Raw genomic sequence first — 20,817 nt, 5'->3', positions numbered from 1 at the left:
TCTGCCCATTCTCACCTACAAGACTTCTCTCTCATCTATTCTGCTCATTCTCCTCTACAAGACTTCTCTCTCATCACTTCTGCCCATTCTCACCTACAAGACTTCTCTCCATCACTTCTGCCTTCTCTACAAGACTTTCCTCTCTCATACTTCTGCCATCTCATCTATCAAAAGATAATCTCTCATACTTCCTGGCCATTCTCCTTACAGACTTCCTCTCTCTCACTTCTTGCCCATTCTCATACAAGACTTCTTTCTCATACTTTCTGCCCATTCTGATCTACAAGACTTTCTCTCATCACTTCTGCCATTCTCATCTCACAAGACTTTTCTTCTCTCATTCAATTCTTGCCATTCTCACCTACAGACTTTCTCTCATCACTTCTGCCATTCTCACTCTCAGACTTTCCTCTCTCATCACTTCGTGCCCATATCTCATCTAACCAACTTCTCTCTCATCGCTTCTGCCCATTCTACTACAAGACTTATCTCTCATTCTGCCCATTCTCTCTAACAAGACTTCTCTCTCCATCATTCTGCCATTCTCAACCTACAAACTTCTCTCTCATCACATTCTGCCATTCTCACCTAAAGACTTTCTCTCATTCACTCTGTCCCATTCTCACCTCAAGACTTCTCTCTCATCACTTCTCCATTCTCACCTACAAGACTTCTCTCTCATCACTTCTGCATTCTCCTCTACAGATTTCTCTCATCACTTCTGCCCATTTCAACCTACAAGACTTCTCTCTCAATCACTTCTGCTGCCATTCTCACCACTAACAAGACTTTCTCATCACTTCTGCCATTCTCACCTACAGAACTTCTCCTCTCACTTCTGACATTCTCCTCTACAGACTTCTTTCCTCATCACTTCTGCCATTCTCATCTACAAGACTTACTCTCCATGACTTCTGCCCTTCTCGACCTACAAGACTTCTCTCTCATACTTCTGCCATTCTCACTACAAGACCTCTCTCAATCACTTCTGCAATTCACCTACAAGACTTTCTCTCATTCACTTTGCCATTCCTGTACAAGATTCTCTCTGCATCACTTCTGCCATTCCTACCTACAGATTCTCTCTCATCATCTCTGCCCATTCTCATCCCTACAAGACTTCTCTCTCATTGCACTTCTGCCATTCTCTACCTACAAGACTTCTCTCTCATCACTTTGGCCATATCTCATCTACGAGACTTCTCTCTCATTCACTTCTGCCATTTATTACAAGAACTTCTCTCTGATCATTCTGCCATTTCTACTCAGATTCTCTTCATCATTCTGCCAGTCTCATTACAAGACTTTCTCCTCATCATTCTTGCATTTCCGTCTACCAAAGATTCTCTATCATCTCTGCCATTCTCATAAATTCTCTCTATCACTTCTGCTCATTCTCTACTAAAGACTCTCTCTCATGCATTCTGCTCATTTCACCCTACAAAATTTCTCTCTCATAACTTCTGCATTCCTCATACAGACTTTCTCTCATTCATTCTGGCATATTACGCAAGACTTTCTTATCTTCTGCCATTTCATACAAGATTCTCCTCTCATCACTCTGCCATTCTCATCCAAGACTTTCTCAATCACTTTGCCATTCTCATTCTACAAGATTCTCTTCATATTCTGCATTCTCATCTACAAGACTTTCTTCTCTCTATTCTGCCATTCTCCTCTACAGATTTCTTCATCATTTGCCATTCCACCTACAAGATTCTCTTCATACTTCTGCCCATTCTCATACCGCTCTCTTCACACTTCTGCCATTTCTCCCTACATAGACTTTCTCTCATCTCGCCCATTCTCATTAAAAGACTTTCTCTCATATTTGTGCCCATTCATCTACAAGACTTCTTCATCATTTCTGCCATTCTCTCTACAAGACTTTCTCTCATCACTTTGCCATCTCCTCACAAGACTTTCTTCATCACTTTGCCATTCTCCCTCTAGAGACTTCTCTCATACATTCTGCCATTCTCCTCTCATTTCTTCTCACTATCTGCCCATCTCATCTACAAGATTCTCTTCTATCACTCTGCCATTCTCACCTAAAGACTTTTTCATCTTTGCCCATTCTACCTACAGATTTCTCTCATCATTCTGCCCATTCTATACAGACTTCTTTCGTTACTTTGCATTTCCATCTAAGATTCTCTCTCATACTCTGCATTCTCACTAACAGACTTTCTCTCATACTTTGCCATTCTCATTCTCGACTTCTCTCTCTCTATTCTCCATTCTCACCTACAGATTATTCTCAATCATTCTGCCATTTCATCTCAGATTCCTTCATCATTTGCCATTTCTCTCTACAAGACGTCTCTCTCATCAATCTTGCGCATTCTCACCTACAGACTTCTTCATCATCACTTCTGATTCTTCTACAGATTCTCTCCTCATACTGTCTGCCCATGTCTCTTCACTACAAGATTCCTCTCTCATCACTCTGCCCTCTCCTCTACAAGATTTTCTATACTTTGCCATTCTCACTACAGACTTTCTCCATCACTTTGGCCATTTCTCCTCTAATACTTCTCTCTCACTTTCTTTCACTACTAGATTTCTTCATCATTTGCCATTCTCCTCTCAAGCTTTTTATCACTTTGCATTTCACTACAAGACTTTCTCTAATACTTCTGCCCATTTCTACTACAGACTCTCTTCATCATTTGCCCTTCTCATGTACAAGATTCTCTTCATCATTTGGCCATTCTCAACTACAGATCTTCTCATCACTTTGCCATTTTCTCTACAGACTTCTACTCATCATTCTGCATTCTATAGTTCTCTCTCTCCCTTGCCATTCTCATTACAAACTCTCTCTCATCACTCTGCCATTCATTCAGACTTCTTCTGTCATTTGGCATCTCTCTCTACAAGACTTCTCTCCATCATTCTGTCCATTCTCATCTCAAGTCTTACTCTCTCATCCTTTGCCATTCTCCTCTAAAGACTTCTCTTTCATAGACTTGCCTTCTCAACTACAAGTTCTCATCATTTGTATTCGTCTCACTAAAGACTTTATCACTTTCTGCCATTTTCACTTACAAGACTTCTTTCCTTCATCATTTGGCATTCTCACCTACAGATTCTCTTATCACTTCTGCCCATTCTCCTACAAGACCTTTCTATCATTCTTGCTCTTCTATTTAAACAAGACTCTCTCTCATCACTTCTGGCATTCTCCCACTAAGCTTTCTGTCATATTTGCATTCTACTACCGATTTCTTCTACTTTGCTCATTCCACTACAAGACTCTCTTTGATTTCCATTTAGTACCAAGATTTCTTCATCACTTCTGCTCATTTCTAGATTTCTCTCATACTTTGCCATTTCCTCACAAATTCTCTCGTATTCATTGCCATTCTCATACAATCTGATCACTTCTCGCCCATTCTGCCTCTACAGACTTCTCTCTCATCACTTCGGCCCATTCTCATCTACAAGTCTTCTCCTCATCACTCTGCCATTCCTCACAAGACTTCTCTGTCTCATCACTCTCTGCCCAGTTCGCTCACTACAAGACTTCTGCTCTCATAGCACTTTGCTCATTCTCACCTACAGACTTCTCTCTCGATCACTCTGCCATCTCACGGCTACAAGACTGTCTCTTCTTCATGCACCTTGCTGCCATTCTCACACTACAAGACTTTCTCTCTCAATAGCTTTCTGCCCATCTCACCTACAAGACTTCTCTTCTCTTCATCACTTCTGCTGGCATTCTCATCTAGCAAGACTCTCTCTCTCATCGACTTCTGCGCATTCTCCCTAATCAGACTTCTCTTCTATCACTTCTGCCGCATTTCTCACCTACAAGACTTCTCTCTCATCACTTTCTGCTGCATTCTCACGCTAACAACGAACTTTCTCTCTCATTCAGACTTCTGCCCATTCTCACCTACAAGACTTCTGCTCTCATCAACTCTGCCATTCTCACCAGCAAGACTTCTCCTCTCATCACTAACTGCCCATTCTTCTCTAAAGACTTCTCTCTTGCATCACTTCTGCCGCATTCTCATGCTACAAGACTTCTCTCTCTCATGACTTCTGCCCCATTCTACCTACAAGACTTCTGCTCTCATCACTTTCTGCCCATTCTCCTCTCAGCTTGCTCTCTCATCACTTCTGCCCCATTTCGACCTGACAAGAGCCTTCTCTCTCGTCGATCAAACTGTCTGCCCATTCTGGACTGCTACAAGACTTCCTCTCTCAATCACTTCCTGCCATTCTCACCTACAAGACGTTCTCTCGTCATGCACTTTGCCGCATTCTCACCTACAAGACTTCTTCTTCTCATCACTTCCTGCGGCTTGTCACCGTACAAGACTTCTCTCTCATCACTTCTGCCCCATTTCTGATCTAGCAAACTGTCTCTTCTCATCACTGTCTACACGGTTGCCATGTCTCAACTCAAGACTTCTCTCTCAATACTTCTGCCCATTCTCACCTACAGACGTCTCCTGCTTATCACTTCTTTCTGGCCCATTCTCATCTACAAGACTTCTCTCTCGTCAGGTTCTGCCGCAGTTCTCACTACAAGACTTCTCTCTCATGCACTTCTGGCCCATTTCTCACCTGACAAGACTTCTCTCTCATGGCACTGTCTGCCCCATTAATCACCTACAAGAACTTCTCTCTCATCCTTCTGCTCATTTCGACCTACAAGAATTCTCTCTCATCAACTTCTGCCTTCATTCTCACCGTTACAAAGACTTCTCCTCTCATTCACTTCTGCCCATGTCTCACTCTACAACGACCTTCTCTCTTCATGCACTTCTGCGATTCTCCTCTACAAAGGACTTACTCTCTCAATACAACTTCTGCGCATTCTCCTCTACAAGACTTTCTCTCTCATGCACTTTCTGCCCATTCTCATCTACAAGACTTCTGCTCTCATCACTTCTTGCCCCGTTTTTTGTTTTTTGTTTTTTTTTTTTTATTCTCCTCTTACAAGACTTCCTCTCATCACTTCTGCGCCATTCTCGCCTACAAGACTTCTCTCTCATACTTCTGGCCCATGTTCTCATCTACAAGACTTCTCTCTCTCTCACTTCTGCCATTCTCCTGCTACAAGAACTTTCTCTCTCATGCACTTCTGCCTCATTCTTACGCTACAAGACTTCTCTCTGGCTCATCATTTTCGCCATTCTCGACCTACAAGACTTCTCTCGTCATCACGTTCTGCTCATGATCTTAACCACAGACTGTTCTCTCGTCATCACTTCTGCTGCATGTCTCACGGCTACAGAGACTTCTCTCTCATGCACTTCTGCCCATTTTCAGCCTACAAGACTTCTCTCCTCATCAACTTCTGGCCCATGTCTCCTCTACAAGACTTCTCTCTCATCACTTCTGCCGCATTCTCGCTCTACAAGACGTCTCTTCATCAACTTCTGCCCATTCTCACCTACAAGAGTTCTCTTATCAACTTCTGCCCATTCTCCTCTAACAAAGACTTGCTGCTCGTCATCACTTCCTGCCCATTCTCCTCTACAAGAACGTCTTCTCATCACTGTTCTGCCGCATTCTCAACTACAAGACTTCTCTCTCAATCACTTCTGCCATTCTACTCTACAAGACTTTCTGCTCTCATCAAGCTGTCTGCCCATATCTCCTCGTACAAGACGTCTGCGTCTCATCACTTCTGCCGCATTCTCACCTACAAGGACGTCTCTCTCATGCACTTCTGCCCATTCCTCCGTCTACAAGACTCTCTCTCATGCCTTTGCCCTTCTCGCTCTACAAGGAACGTCTCTCTCATGCACTGTCTGCCATTCTCACCCTACAAGACGTCTCTCTTATCACTTCTGGCCCATTCTCACCTACAGGAGAGCTTTCTCTCTCATCAACTTCTGGCCCATTCTCGATCTACAGACCTTGCTTCTCTCTGGCACTTTGCCCAATTCTCACCTACAAGACTTCTCGCTCTCATGCACTTGCTGGCCCATTCTCATCTACAAGACTTTCTCTCTCAATCACTTCTGCCCAGTTTCACCTACAAGACTTTTCTCTCATCACTTCTGCCATTCTCACCTACAAGACTTCTCTCTCATCACTTCTGCCCATTTCTCCTCTACAAGCCTTCTCTCTCATCACTGTCTGCCCATTCTCCTCTACAAAGACTTCTCTCTCATGCCTTTCGTGCCCATTCTCGATCTACAAGACTTCTCTGGCTCATCACTTCTGCCCGATTCTCACCTACAAGACTTGCTCTCTCATCACTTCTGCTGCATTCTCACCTGACAAGACTTCTCTCTGCAATGCACTTCTGCCTATTGTCACCATACAAGACTTCTCTCTCATCACTTCTGCCCATTCTCGACCCTACAAGACTTCGTCTCTCATGCATTCTGCCATTCTCCTCTACAAGACCTTCTTTTCTCTCGTCATCACTTCTGCCCATTTCTCACCTAAAGCTTCCTTCTCATCACTTCTGGCTCAATTCTCAGCATACAAGACTTCTCTCTCATCACTTCTGCCCATTCTCCTCTACAAGACTTCTCTCTCATCACTTCTGCCCATTCTCATCTACAAAGACTTCTCTCTCATCATTTCTGCCCATTCTCACCTACAAGACTTCTCTCTCATCACTTCTGCCCATTCTCACCTACAAGACTTCTCTCTCATCACTTCTGCCCATTCTCACCTACAAGACTTCTCTCTCATCACTTCTGCTCATTCTCACCTACAAGACTTCTCTCTCATCACTTCTGCTCATTCTCACCTACAAGACTTCTCTCTCATCACTTCTGCCCATTCTCACCTACAAGACTTCTCTCTCATCACTTCTGCCCATTCTCCTCTACAAGACTTCTCTCTCATCACTTCTGCCCATTCTCCTCTACAAGACGTCTCTCTCATCACTTCTGCCATTCTCACCTACAAGACGTCTCTCTTATCACTTCTGCCCATTCTCCTCTACAAGACTTCTCTCTCATCACTTCTGCCCATTCTCCTCTACAAGACGTCTCTCTCATCACTTCTGCCCATTCTCACCTACAAGACTTCTCTCTCATCACTTCTGCCCATTCTCCTCTACAAGACTTCTCTCTCATCACTTCTGCCCATTCTCCTCTACAAGACGTCTCTCTCATCACTTCTGCCCATTCTCACCTACAAGACGTCTCTCTCATCACTTCTGCCCATTCTCCCTCTACAAGACTTCTCTCTCATCACTTCTGCCCATTCTCCTCTACAAGACGTCTCTCTCATCACTTCTGCCCATTCTCACCTACAAGACGTCTCTCTTATCACTTCTGCCCATTCTCACCTACAAGACTTCTCTCTCATCACTTCTGCCCATTCTCATCTACAAGACTTCTCTCTCATCACTTCTGCCCATTCTCACCTACAAGACTTCTCCTCTCATCACTTCTGCCCATTCTCACCTACAAGACTTCTCTCTCATCACTTCTGCCATTCTCACCTACAAGACTTCTCTCTCATCACTTCTGCCCATTCTCACCTACAAGACTTCTCTCTCATCACTTCTGCCCATTCTCACCTACAAGACTTCTCTCTCATCACTTCTGCCCATTCTCCTCTACAAGACTTCTCTCTCATCACTTCTGCCCATTCTCATCTACAAGACTTCTCTCTCATCACTTCTGCCCATTCTCACCTACAAGACTTCTCTCTCATCAGCTTCTGCCTCATTCTCACCTACAAGACTTCTCTTCTCATCACTTCTGCCTCATTCTCACCTACAAGACTTTCTCTCTCATCACTTCTGCCCATTCTCACCTACAAGACTTCTCTCTCATCACTTCTGCCCATTCTCCTCTACAAGACTTCTCTCTGCATCACTTCTGCCCATTCTCACCTACAAGACTTCTCTCTCATCATTCTGCTCATTCTCACCTACAAGACTTCTCTCTCATCACTTCTGCCCATTCTCCTCTACAAGACTTCTCTCTCATCACTTCTGCCCATTCTCATCTACAAGGACTTCTCTCTCATCATTTCTGCCCATTCTCACCTACAAGACTTCTCTCTCATCACTTCTGCCCATTCTCATCTACAAGACTTCTCTCTCATCACTTCTGCCCATTCTGCCTCTACAAGACTTCTCTCTCATCACTTCTGCCCCATTCTCACCTACAAGACTTCTCTCTCATCACTTCTGCCCATTCTCCTTCTTACAAGACTTCTGCTTCATCACTTCTGCTCATTCTCACCTACAAGACTTCTCTCTTCATCACTTCTGCCCATTCTCACCTACAAGACTTCTCTCTCATCACTTCTGCCCATTCTCATCTACAAGACTTCTCTCTCATCACTTCTGCCCATTCTCACCTACAAGACTTCTCTCTCATCACTTCTGCCCATTCTCACCTACAAGACTTCTCTCTCATCACTTCTGCCCATTCTCACCTACAAGACTTCTCTCTCATCACTTCTGCCCCATTCTCACCTACAAGACTTCTCTCTCATCACTTCTGCCCATTCTCCTCTACAAGACTTCTCTCTCATCACTTCTGCCCATTCTCCTCTACAAGACTTTCTCTCTCATCACTTCTGCCCATTCTCACCTACAAGACTTCTCTCTCATCACTTCTGCCCATTCTCCTCTACAAGACTTCTCTCTCATCACTTCTGCTCATTCTCACCTACAAGACTTCTCTCTCATCACTTCTGCCCATTCTCACCTACAAGACTTCTCTCTCATCCACTTCTGCCCATTCTCATCTACAAGACTTCTCTCTCATCACTTCTGCCCATTCTCACCTACAAGACGTTCTCTCTCATCACTTCTGCCCATTCTCACCTACAAGACTTCTCTCTCATCACTTCTGCCCATTCTCACCTACAAGACTTCTCTCTCATCACTTCTGCCCATTCTCACCTACAAGACTTCTCTCTCATCACTTCTGCCCATTCTCACCTACAAGACTTCTCTCTCATCACTTCTGCCCATTCTCCTTCTACAAGACTTCTCTCTCATCACTTCTGCCCATTCTCCTCTACAAGACGTCTCTCTCATCACTTCTGCCCATTCTCACCTACAAGACGTCTCTCTTATCACTTCTGCCCCATTCTCCTCTACAGACTTCTCTCTCATCACTTCTGCCCATTCTCCTCTACAAGACGTCTCTCTCATCACTTCTGCCATTCTCACCTACAAGACTTCTCTCTCATCACTTCTGCCCATTCTCCTCTACAAGACTTCTCTCTCATCACTTCTGCCCATTCTCCTCTACAAGACTTCTCTCTCATCACTTCTGCCCATTCTCCTCTACAAGACTTCTCTCTCATCACTTCTGCCCATTCTCACCTACAAGACGTCTCTCTCATCACTTCTGCCCATTCTCCTCTACAAGACTTCTCTCTCATCACTTCTGCCCATTCTCCTCTACAAGACGTCTCTCTCATTCACTTCTGCCCATTCTCACCTACAAGACGTCTCTCTTATCACTTCTGCCCATTCTCACCTACAAGACTTCTCTCTCATCACTTCTGCCCATTCTCATCTACAAGACTTCTCTCTCATCACTTTCTGCCCATTCTCACCTACAAGACTTCTCCTCTCATCACTTCTGCCCATTCTCACCTACAAGACTCTCTCTCAATCACTTCTGCCATTCTCACCTACAAGACTTCTCTCTCATCACTTCTGCCCATTCTCACCTACAAGACTTCTCTCTCATCACTTCTGCCCATTCTCACCTACAAGACTTCTCTCTCATCACTTCTGCCCATTCTCTCTTACAAGACTTCTCTCTCATCACTTCTGCCCATTCTCATCTACAAGACTTCTCTCTCATCACTTCTGCCCATTCTCACCTACAAGACTTCTCTCTCATCACTTCTGCTCATTCTCACCTTACAAGACTTCTCTCTCAATCACTTCTGCTCATTCTCACCTACAAGACTTCTCTCTCATCACTTCTGCCCATTCTCACCTACAGACTTCTCTCTCATCACTTCTGCCCATTCTCCTCTACAAGACTTCTCTCTCGATCACTTTCTGCCCATTTCTCACCTACAAGACTTTCTCTCTCATCACTTCTGCTCATTCTCACCTACAAGACTTCTCTCTCATCACTTCTTGCCCATTCTCCTCTACAAGACTTCTCTCTCATCACTTCTGCCCATTCTCATCTACAAGACTTCTCTCTCATCACTTCTGCCCATTCTCCTCTACAAGACTTCTCTCTCATCACTTCTGCCCATTTCTCACCTACAAGACTTCTCTCTCATCACTTCTGCCCATTCTCCTCTACAGACTCTCTCTCATCACTTCTGCTCATTCTCACCTACAAGACTTCTCTCTCATCACTTCTGCCCATTCTCACCTACAAGACTTCTCTCTCATCACTTCTGCCCATTCTCATCTACAAGACTTCTCTCTCATCACTTCTGCCCATTCTCACCTACAAGACTTCTCTCTCATCACTTCTGCCCATTCTCATCTACAAGACTTCTCTCTCATCACTTCTGCCCATCTCACCTACAAGACTTCTCTCTCATCACTTCTGCCCATTCTCACCTACAAGACTTCTCTCTCATCACTTCTGCCCCCAATTCTCACCTACAAGACTTTCTCTCATCATTCTCCCCACCTACAAGACTTCTCTCTCATCACTTCTGCCCATTCTCCTCTACAAGACTTCTCTCTCATCACTTCTGCCCATTCTCCTCTACAAGACTTCTCTCTCATCACTTCTGCCCATTCTCACCTACAAGACTTCTCTCTCATCACTTCTGCCCATTCTCCTCTACAAGACTTCTCTCTCATCACTTCTGCCCATTCTCACCTACAAGACTTCTCTCCCATCACTTCTGCCCATTCTCCTCTACAAGACTTCTCTCCCATCACTTCTGCTCATTCTCACCTACAAGACTTCTCTCTCATCACTTCTGCCCATTCTCACCTACAAGACTTCTCTCTCATCACTTCTGCCCATTCTCATCTACAAGACTTCTCTCTCATCACTTCTGCCCATTCTCACCTACAAGACTTCTCTCCTCATCACTTCTGGCCCATTCTCACCTACAAGACTTCTCTCTCATCACTTCTGCCCATTCTCACCTACAAGACTTCTCTCTCATCACTTCTGCCCATTCTCACCTACAAGACTTCTCTCTCATCACTTCTGCCATTCTCACCTACAAGACTTCTCTCTCATCACTTCTGCCCATTCTCCTCTACAAGACTTCTCTCTCATCACTTCTGCCCATTCTCCTCTACAAGACGTCTCTCTCATCACTTCTGCCCATTCTCACCTACAAGACTTCTCTCTCATCACTTCTGCCCATTCTCACCTACAAGACTTCTCTCTCATCACTTCTGCCCATTCTCATCTACAAGACTTCTCTCTCATCACTTCTGCCCATTCTCACCTACAAGACTTCTCTCTCATCACTTCTGCCCATTCTCACCTACAAGACTTCTCTCTCATCACTTCTGCCCATTCTCACCTACAAGACTTCTCTCTCATCACTTCTGCCCATTCTCACCTACAAGACTTCTCTCTCATCACTTCTGCCCATTCTCCTCTACAAGACTTCTCTCTCATCACTTCTGCCCATTCTCACCTACAAGACTTCTCTCTCATCATTTCTACCCATTCTCACCTACAAGACTTCTCTCTCATCACTTCTGCCCATTCTCTTCTACAAGACTTCTCTCTCATCACTTCTGCCCATTCTCACCTACAAGACTTCTCTCTCATCACTTCTGCCCATTCTCCTCTACAAGACTTCTCTCTCATCACTTCTGCTCATTCTCACCTACAAGACTTCTCTCTCATCACTTCTGCCCATTCTCCTCTACAAGACTTCTCTCTCATCACTTCTGCCCATTCTCCTCTACAAGACTTCTCTCTCATCACTTCTGTCCATTCTCACCTACAAGACTTCTCTCTCATCACTTCTGCCCATTCTCACCTACAAGACTTCTCTCTCATCACTTCTGCCCATTCTCACCTACAAGACTTCTCTCTCATCACTTCTGCCCATTCTCCTCTACAAGACGTCTCTCTCATCACTTCTGCCCATTCTCACCTACAAGACGTCTCTCTTATCACTTCTGCCCATTCTCCTCTACAAGACTTCTCTCTCATCACTTCTGCCCATTCTCCTCTACAAGACGTCTCTCTCATCACTTCTGCCCATTCTCACCTACAAGACTTCTCTCTCATCACTTCTGCCCATTCTCCTCTACAAGACTTCTCTCTCATCACTTCTGCCCATTCTCCTCTACAAGACGTCTCTCTCATCACTTCTGCCCATTCTCACCTACAAGACGTCTCTCTCATCACTTCTGCCCATTCTCCTCTACAAGACTTCTCTCTCATCACTTCTGCCCATTCTCCTCTACAAGACGTCTCTCTCATCACTTCTGCCCATTCTCACCTACAAGACGTCTCTCTTATCACTTCTGCCCATTCTCACCTACAAGACTTCTCTCTCATCACTTCTGCCCATTCTCATCTACAAGACTTCTCTCTCATCACTTCTGCCCATTCTCACCTACAAGACTTCTCCTCTCATCACTTCTGCCCATTCTCACCTACAAGACTTCTCTCATCACTTCTGCCCATTCTCACCTACAAGACTTCTCTCTCATCACTTCTGCCCATTCTCACCTACAAGACTTCTCTCTCATCACTTCTGCCCATTCTCACCTACAAGACTTCTCTCTCATCACTTCTGCCCATTCTCCTCTACAAGACTTCTCTCTCATCACTTCTGCCCATTCTCATCTTACAAGACTTCTCTCTCATCACTTCTGCCCATTCTCACCTACAAGACTTCTCTCTCATCACTTCTGCTCATTCTCACCTACAAGACTTCTCTCTTCATCACTTCTGCTCATTCTCACCTACAAGACTTCTCTCTCATCACTTCTGCCCATTCTCACCTACAAGACTTCTCTCTCATCACTTCTGCCCATTCTCCTCTACAAGACTTCTCTCTCATCACTTCTGCCCATTCTCACCTACAAGACTTCTCTCTCATCACTTCTGCTCATTCTCACCTACAAGACTTCTCTCTCATCACTTCTGCCCATTCTCCTCTACAAGACTTCTCTCTCATCACTTCTGCCCATTCTCATCTACAAGACTTCTCTCTCATCATTTCTGCCCATTCTCACCTACAAGACTTCTCTCTCATCACTTCTGCCCATTCTCATCTACAAGACTTCTCTCTCATCACTTCTGCCCATTCTCCTCTACAAGACTTCTCTCTCATCACTTCTGCCCATTCTCACCTACAAGACTTCTCTCTCATCACTTCTGCCCATTCTCCTCTACAAGACTTCTCTCTCATCACTTCTGCTCATTCTCACCTACAAGACTTCTCTCTCATCACTTCTGCCCATTCTCACCTACAAGACTTCTCTCTCATCACTTCTGCCCATTCTCATCTACAAGACTTCTCTCTCATCACTTCTGCCCATTCTCACCTACAAGACTTCTCTCTCATCACTTCTGCCCATTCTCACCTACAAGACTTCTCTCTCATCACTTCTGCCCATTCTCACCTACAAGACTTCTCTCTCATCACTTCTGCCCATTCTCACCTACAAGACTTCTCTCTCATCACTTCTGCCCATTCTCCTCTACAAGACTTCTCTCTCATCACTTCTGCCCATTCTCCTCTACAAGACTTCTCTCTCATCACTTCTGCCCATTCTCCTCTACAAGACTTCTCTCTCATCACTTCTGCCCATTCTCACCTACAAGACTTCTCTCTCATCACTTCTGCCCATTCTCCTCTACAAGACTTCTCTCTCATCACTTCTGCTCATTCTCACCTACAAGACTTCTCTCTCATCACTTCTGCCCATTCTCACCTACAAGACTTCTCTCTCATCACTTCTGCCCATTCTCATCTACAAGACTTCTCTCTCATCACTTCTGCCCATTCTCACCTACAAGACTTCTCTCTCATCACTTCTGCCCATTCTCACCTACAAGACTTCTCTCTCATCACTTCTGCCCATTCTCACCTACAAGACTTCTCTCTCATCACTTCTGCCCATTCTCACCTACAAGACTTCTCTCTCATCACTTCTGCCCATTCTCACCTACAAGACTTCTCTCTCATCACTTCTGCCCATTCTCCTCTACAAGACTTCTCTCTCATCACTTCTGCCCATTCTCCTCTACAAGACGTCTCTCTCATCACTTCTGCCCATTCTCACCTACAAGACGTCTCTCTTATCACTTCTGCCCATTCTCCTCTACAAGACTTCTCTCTCATCACTTCTGCCCATTCTCCTCTACAAGACGTCTCTCTCATCACTTCTGCCCATTCTCACCTACAAGACTTCTCTCTCATCACTTCTGCCCATTCTCCTCTACAAGACTTCTCTCTCATCACTTCTGCCCATTCTCCTCTACAAGACTTCTCTCTCATCACTTCTGCCCATTCTCCTCTACAAGACTTCTCTCTCATCACTTCTGCCCATTCTCACCTACAAGACGTCTCTCTCATCACTTCTGCCCATTCTCCTCTACAAGACTTCTCTCTCATCACTTCTGCCCATTCTCCTCTACAAGACGTCTCTCTCATCACTTCTGCCCATTCTCACCTACAAGACGTCTCTCTTATCACTTCTGCCCATTCTCACCTACAAGACTTCTCTCTCATCACTTCTGCCCATTCTCATCTACAAGACTTCTCCTCTCATCACTTCTGCCCATTCTCACCTACAAGACTTCTCCTCTCATCACTTCTGCCCATTCTCACCTACAAGACTTCTCTCTCATCACTTCTGCCCATTCTCACCTACAAGACTTCTCTCTCATCACTTCTGCCCATTCTCACCTACAAGACTTCTCTCTCATCACTTCTGCCCATTCTCACCTACAAGACTTCTCTCTCATCACTTCTGCCCATTCTCCTCTACAAGACTTCTCTCTCATCACTTCTGCCCATTCTCATCTACAAGACTTCTCTCTCATCACTTCTGCCCATTCTCACCTACAAGACTTCTCTCTCATCACTTCTGCTCATTCTCACCTACAAGACTTCTCTCTCATCACTTCTGCTCATTCTCACCTACAAGACTTCTCTCTCATCACTTCTGCCCATTCTCACCTACAAGACTTCTCTCTCATCACTTCTGCCCATTCTCCTCTACAAGACTTCTCTCTCATCACTTCTGCCCATTCTCACCTACAAGACTTCTCTCTCATCACTTCTGCTCATTCTCACCTACAAGACTTCTCTCTCATCACTTCTGCCCATTCTCCTCTACAAGACTTCTCTCTCATCACTTCTGCCCATTCTCATCTACAAGACTTCTCTCTCATCATTTCTGCCCATTCTCACCTACAAGACTTCTCTCTCATCACTTCTGCCCATTCTCATCTACAAGACTTCTCTCTCATCACTTCTGCCCATTCTCCTCTACAAGACTTCTCTCTCATCACTTCTGCCCATTCTCACCTACAAGACTTCTCTCTCATCACTTCTGCCCATTCTCCTCTACAAGACTTCTCTCTCATCACTTCTGCTCATTCTCACCTACAAGACTTCTCTCTCATCACTTCTGCCCATTCTCACCTACAAGACTTCTCTCTCATCACTTCTGCCCATTCTCATCTACAAGACTTCTCTCTCATCACTTCTGCCCATTCTCACCTACAAGACTTCTCTCTCATCACTTCTGCCCATTCTCACCTACAAGACTTCTCTCTCATCACTTCTGCCCATTCTCACCTACAAGACTTCTCTCTCATCACTTCTGCCCATTCTCACCTACAAGACTTCTCTCTCATCACTTCTGCCCATTCTCACCTACAAGACTTCTCTCTCATCACTTCTGCCCATTCTCACCTACAAGACTTCTCTCTCATCACTTCTGCCCATTCTCACCTACAAGACTTCTCTCTCATCACTTCTGCCCATTCTCACCTACAAGACTTCTCTCTCATCACTTCTGCCCATTCTCACCTACAAGACTTCTCTCTCATCACTTCTGCCCATTCTCCTCTACAAGACTTCTCTCTCATCACTTCTGCCCATTCTCACCTACAAGACTTCTCTCTCATCACTTCTGCCCATTCTCCTCTACAAGACTTCTCTCTCATCACTTCTGCTCATTCTCACCTACAAGACTTCTCTCTCATCACTTCTGCCCATTCTCACCTACAAGACTTCTCTCTCATCACTTCTGCCCATTCTCATCTACAAGACTTCTCTCTCATCACTTCTGCCCATTCTCACCTACAAGACTTCTCTCTCATCACTTCTGCCCATTCTCACCTACAAGACTTCTCTCTCATCACTTCTGCCCATTCTCACCTACAAGACTTCTCTCTCATCACTTCTGCCCATTCTCATCTACAAGACTTCTCTCTCATCACTTCTGCCCATTCTCACCTACAAGACTTCTCTCTCATCACTTCTGCCCATTCTCACCTACAAGACTTCTCTCTCATCACTTCTGCCCATTCTCACCTACAAGACTTCTCTCTCATCACTTCTGCCCATTCTCACCTACAAGACTTCTCTCTCATCACTTCTGCCCATTCTCCTCTACAAGACTTCTCTCTCATCACTTCTGCCCATTCTCACCTACAAGACTTCTCTCTCATCACTTCTACCCATTCTCACCTACAAGACTTCTCTCTCATCACTTCTGCCCATTCTCTTCTACAAGACTTCTCTCTCATCACTTCTGCCCATTCTCACCTACAAGACTTCTCTCTCATCACTTCTGCCCATTCTCCTCTACAAGACTTCTCTCTCATCACTTCTGCCCATTCTCACCTACAAGACTTCTCTCTCATCACTTCTACCCATTCTCACCTACAAGACTTCTCTCTCATCACTTCTGCCCATTCTCTTCTACAAGACTTCTCTCTCATCACTTCTGCCCATTCTCACCTACAAGACTTCTCTCTCATCACTTCTGCCCATTCTCCTCTACAAGACTTCTCTCTCATCACTTCTGCTCATTCTCACCTACAAGACTTCTCTCTCATCACTTCTGCCCATTCTCCTCTACAAGACTTCTCTCTCATCACTTCTGCCCATTCTCCTCTACAAGACTTCTCTCTCATCACTTCTGCCCATTCTCACCTACAAGACTTCTCTCTCATCACTTCTGCCCATTCTCACCTACAAGACTTCTCTCTCATCACTTCTGCCCATTCTCACCTACAAGACTTCTCTCTCATCACTTCTGCCCATTCTCCTCTACAAGACTTCTCTCTCATCACTTCTGCTCATTCTCACCTACAAGACTTCTCTCTCATCACTTCTGCCCATTCTCCTCTACAAGACTTCTCTCTCATCACTTCTGCCCATTCTCCTCTACAAGACTTCTCTCTCATCACTTCTGCCCATTCTCACCTACAAGACTTCTCTCTCATCACTTCTGCCCATTCTCACCTACAAGACTTCTCTCTCATCACTTCTGCCCATTCTCACCTACAAGACTTCTCTCTCATCACTTCTGCCCATTCTCACCTACAAGACTTCTCTCTCATCACTTCTCCCCATTCTCACCTACAAGACTTCTCTCTCATCACTTCTGCCCATTCTCACCTACAAGACTTCTCTCTCATCATTTCTGCCCATTCTCATCTACAAGACTTCTCTCTCATCACTTCTGCCCATTCTCATCTACAAGACTTCTCTCTCATCACTTCTGCCCATTCTCATCTACAAGACTTCTCTCTCATCACTTCTGCCCATTCTCATCTACAAGACTTCTCTCGGGCTTCTGCTTTTCTCTGGAACTCTCTGCCTCCAGCTGTCAGACTTTCTTCTTCTTTCCAAACGCTCCTTAACCCTTTGCCTGCCAAGCACGTACACCGTACGTTCTGGCAGGCAAGGGCTTTAACTGCCAAGCACGTACATTGTACGTGCTTGCAGTTTAACATGCTGTACTCTGCATCAGTGGCTTTAGCCGCCTCTGCAGAGGTTTAGCAGCATTGACAGCCCCCTGGGCAACGAGGCTGGGGGGCTGTCATGTCGGTCCTGCGACTGGATTGTCGCAGGGCCGACCTAAAAGAGGCAGACACAGCAAATCGCGTGTCTGCCTTGCTGCACTGCTTCCTCCTGCTCACCTCGTGTTCCAGCGACGCCCACACACTTCCTGCTTGCTGTGAATCTGCAGATCTCTCTTCTCCAGCTCTTAGATCAGCCAAAAACGGTAAGTGCCCTTTATTTTACACACTTGCATACACCTACCTACCTTATACACACATACACACATATTTTAGTAGTAAAAAAAAAAACAAAAAAAAACGTTTTTTTTAATTTTTCATTTTCCACTTATATGCACTTATATGCATTTATATACACTTATATGGACTTATATACACACTTATACACACTTATACACTGTCACACAATTCTTGGAAGTGTACACACATGTATACACATTTTATTTTTTTTACTTTTTCATTTCAACCAATTTGTGTTTTTTTACCCATAAAAACTGTTTATTTCAGCAGCGTGACTATTGGATAATCGATTTCGGCCACTAATTATGCTGTCGGTGCAGTTATTTTGTTATTTCATTGATTTGCACAATTTTTGTGGTTTTATTGCAATTTTATCCCTGGATTATTGTTCCTTATGTATCTTTAGTATAGTTTTGCTGTTTGGTGCTTTGGTATATTATTTTACTTAGATTGATCCGTCAGAATATATGCTTTCCAAAAATATATGGTTTTCTGGGGTCTTTTTACAGTTTGGGGGTCTTACGGCACATAACGCACAGTTGGGGTTCTCTTTTCAAGCAGCTTAGTTGGCTAGTGTGAAAATTCATATGCACATTTTCATTTGCGGCCGTACACACCATATACTTTGGTAAATCTATGCATATTGGGCATCAAACTATTCAGTATACCTCTGATGTCCATATTTGGGGTGATTTTTCTTTGTACGTAAAACATTGTGTGAGATAAATGTGGCATACTTCAACATTTTTAGGCGATTTTCAGAAATGTAAAAATCTCTATGTTTATAAAAGTTTTGCAGTTTGGTACTTTGCTGTAGAAAGATGTCTTTATCTTGGTTGTTTTCGTCAGAATGTGTACTTTCCAAAAACATATGGTTTTGGGGGGTCTTTGCTGTTAGGAGGGTCTTGAGGCACATAATATGAAGTCAAGGGTCTATGTTCACAGAAGGCGAATCGGCAGCAGAGAAAACTCATATTCACTATTTACATTTGGGGTCCGCACATGCCAGCTGCCTTGGTATATCAATGCATATTTGGCATCAAACTGTTCAGTAGACCCTTGGCATCAATATTTAGAGTGTTTTCCAGTTGTATGTAAGAAGTTGGGTGAGATAAATGCGGCCAATTGCAATATTTTTAGGCGATTTTCAGAAATGTAAAAACCGTTGCTTTTATCGCCAAATTTAGGAAAGGCTTGCGACTTGGTACTTTGGAGTACAAAGACATGCATACCCAATTTGGATTCGCGGGAATGTGTAATTTCCAAAAATATATGGTTTTCTGGGGCGAACATACTTTTTTCTACCTTTGCCCCCCCCCAAAACTATGTAAATGTGTTGATTTTGCAGTACCTGAAATGACAGACCATATGGGGGTCTTCCTTTTGGGGCCCTATATGCCACGTGCTTGGGTACACCTATACATATTGGGCATCAAACTGTTCAGAGGACCCTAGGCTTTCATATTTGGGGTGATATCTCTTGATACCTAAAAGTATGTGGCTTATACGATGCTGCAGGGTAGAAATTTTGAGGTGATTTTTGGAAATGTCGCCAAAATCATCAAATTTAGGAATGGTTTGCGGCTTGGTACTTTGGAGTACAAAGACATCCATACCCAATTTAGATTCGTCGGAATGTGTACTTTCCGAAAATATATGGTTTTCTGGGTTGAAATTACTTTTTTCTGCCTTTGCCCCCCCCAAAACGATGTAAATGTGTTGATTTTGCAGTATCTGAATTGACAGACCATATGGGGGTCTTCCTTTTGGGGCCCCTATATGCCACGTGCTTGGGTACACCTATACATATTGGGCATCAAACTGTTCAGAGGACCCTAGGCTTTCATATTTGGGGGTGATTTATCTTGATACCTAAAAGTATGTGGGAAATATGATGCTGCAGGTTGGAAATTTTGAGGTGATTTTTGGAAATGTCACCAAAATCCCCAAATTTAGGAATGATTTGCGGCATTGTACTTTGGAGTACAAAGACATGCATACCCAATTTAGATTCGTGGGAATGTGTACTTTCCGAAAATATATGGTTTTCTTGGGTGAACTTACTTTTTTCTACTTTTGCCCCCCCCCAAAACAAGGTAAATGTGTTGATTTTGCAGTACCTGAAATGACAGACCATATGGGGGGGGGTCTTCATTTTAGGGCCCCTATATGTCACGTGTTTGGGTACACCTATACATGTTTGGCATAAAACTGTTCAGAGGACCCTAGGCTTTCATATTTGGGGTGATTTGTCTTGATACCTAAAAGTATGTGGGTAATACGATGCTGCAGGGTGGAAATTTTGAGGTGATTTTTGAAATGTCACCAAAATCACCACATTTAGGAATGGTTTGTGGCTTGGTACTTTGGAGTAGAAAGACATGCATACCCAAATTGGATTCAGGGGAATGTGTACTTTACGAAAATATATGGTTTTCTGGGGTGAACTTACTTTTTTCTACCTTTGTCCCCCCCCCCCAAACAATGTAAATGTGTTGATTTTGCAGTATCTGAAATGACAGACCAAATGGGGGTCTTCCTTTTGGGGCCCCTGTCTGCCACGTGCTTGGGTACACCTATACATATTGGGGCATCAAACTGTTCAGAGGACCCTAGGCTTTCATATTTGGGGTGATATCTCTTGATACCTAAAAGTATGTGG

The sequence above is a fragment of the Xenopus laevis genome, chromosome 3S (genome assembly GCF_017654675.1).
Source record: "Xenopus laevis strain J_2021 chromosome 3S, Xenopus_laevis_v10.1, whole genome shotgun sequence".
NCBI classification, from domain to species: Eukaryota; Metazoa; Chordata; class Amphibia; order Anura; family Pipidae; genus Xenopus; species Xenopus laevis.
The sequence above is the reverse complement of the archived record's forward strand: the minus strand, read 5'-3'. Positions refer to the sequence as shown.